We start from the raw sequence: 2,447 nt of genomic DNA, 5'->3' as shown, positions 1-2,447 counted from the left end.
AAGTTTCAGAGTCTCTTCTGACATCCATTTTGACCTTTTCCTTCTTTCTTGTCTTCTTAATGACTTTTTGCTTTCTTCATGTATGAAGTGCATTTTGAGTGCCTTCCAACCCGAGGGGCTCATTTTCCTGCACTATATCTGACAGTGTTTCTCTGCTGTTCATAAGGTTTTCAGTGACTAAATATTTGGAAGTAGTTCATCACTCCTTCTTCCTAGTCTGTCTTCATCTGGAAGCTCCTCTGAAACCTGTCCACTATGGGTGTTCCCTGCTATTATTTAAATACCGGTGGCATAGCTTCCACAATCACAGCAACTCACAAGCCACTACAGTACAACAAACTGATAAACAATCTGTATGGTGAGCAAATAATTTAAAAAAATCTGAACTATATGAACAACATGGAATTAGGATCTGAGGAAGACTCATCAATAGTCTTCAATATGCAGATGATACACCCTTGTTTACTGAAGTGAAGAAGATTTGAAACACTAGTGAATATTAAAGACAACAGTCTTCTTTCTGGATTAAACCTCAACATAAAGGAAACAAAATTCCTTACAACTAGACCCCTAAATAACACCATGATAAATTAAGAACATTTTGATGTTGTCACGGATTTCATTTTAGTTAGATCCACAATCAGTACTCACGGAAAAAGAAGTTAACAAAACAATATATTGCATTGGAAAAATCTGCTACAAAAGACCTCTTTAAAGTTCTCAAAGGCCTGTCACTTTGAGGATTAAGGTTCACCTGACCCAAGCCATCATATTTTCAATCACATATGAATTTTAAAAAGCTGGACAATAAATAAGGAAGATAGGAAAATTGATGCATTTGAATTATGGTGTTGTTGAAGAGTACTGAATATACCATGGACTGCTAGAATAATGAAAAATATCTGTCATGGAAGAAGTATATCCCAAATGGTCTTGAGGATTGCAAGACTTCATTTCATGTACTTTTGTCATGTTATCAGGAAGGAGCAGTCCCTGTAGAAGGACAGATTTTTTTCATTATTCTAGCAGTTCCATTATTGTAGATGGGAAAGATAATCTATATCCCATACCAGACACAATAAAATTCCCCATGACAGTTTTCTGTTCTCTCTTGGTTGTACCTCTGAGAAGCTTATCACAATTTTCTTCCTCAACAGTCTCTTAAGAACCCTTCTAGTGTCCTGAGCAATTCAGAGTAATCCTGAGCTTATATCCATAAGTAAACAGGAGGTATGTCATGGGTCTGGTAAAGACCACCTGCTGTTTCTCAGCCCTGTCTTTGGTTCAGTGCTCACACCTCACTCCACGAAGTTGCTGAAATTTCCCAGCATATGCATGTTTTATTCTAAGGTATAATTGTCCTGATAAGAAAAGATATTCTCCATTTTCTTTTTAGCCTCCCCACTATCCTTCCATTGTTTTTCTTTCAATTCTGAATAGCTACCTTCAGACTTTTGTTTTCCTTTTCTCTTTCTGAGTCATATTTGTGAGTCAAAAATATATTCATTAATTTCACAAATGCATATGCTTTGCATTTTAGTGCTCAATAAAGATTTATTACATGGATGAGCCCTAAATAATTCTATTGCTATCAGAGATTTTCAGGATTAGAAGCAGTCCAGATAATACAGTATTAACCTACTTTTTTTGATCTTCTGGAATGGGAAATTCCATTAACACTCAAACAGTCATTATTATCTTGGACAACTGCTATTATTATAAAACACTTCCTTATGTTAAGCCAAAATATGCCTCCTTGCCAATACTGAGGAAATGAAAAAAATTACTGTTGAAAAATGAAATGAGACAAAAGAAAATGCTTTCTGCTCCTGTATTGATTTACAGTCTCAGATGCCCCATACAGGGTTGCTATTAGTTGGAATTGACTCAACAATACTTAACAACAACAACAAGGACAACACAGGCATATATACAGTTTCAAAGTATTGAAAACTTAATGAATTAAAATCCAGACCTCCAACAATATTAACCAGAAAAGAAACAAAGAAAAACAAAACATGCCTTTGTGTGGTAAATAGCTACTCCTGAAGTCCTGGTGTGGCACTGTGTGTAAATGTGTCAGACTGTAAATCCGTTTGATTCAAGCTCACCAGCTGCTCCTTGGAAGCCCTATACAGGGTTGCTATGGGTCAGAATCTATTTGATGGCCCTTAACAACAACAACAATACTTTGCACCTTATAAGTGATTGTCTTATTCACTATTATATGAGTGTTATCCATCAGAAGTACTCAGTCAATACTGAATGGGTAAATTGATAAATAATATGTTTTTCTCAGGTTAGATAATTGAAAATAAAACAAGTCCATTTTTGGAAGTAGCATCTGACATTCTATTTTGAGGGAGGGTTGGGTGGGGTGGGTAGAATATAGCTAGGTCTAGGCTAGTCCTAGATGTCAGCTTGAGGACTAAGGTGCGCCTGACCCA

This window comes from Chrysochloris asiatica, unplaced genomic scaffold (genome assembly GCF_000296735.1).
Source record: "Chrysochloris asiatica unplaced genomic scaffold, ChrAsi1.0 scaffold00458, whole genome shotgun sequence".
NCBI classification, from domain to species: Eukaryota; Metazoa; Chordata; class Mammalia; order Afrosoricida; family Chrysochloridae; genus Chrysochloris; species Chrysochloris asiatica.
Note: the sequence above shows the minus strand (reverse complement) of the source record.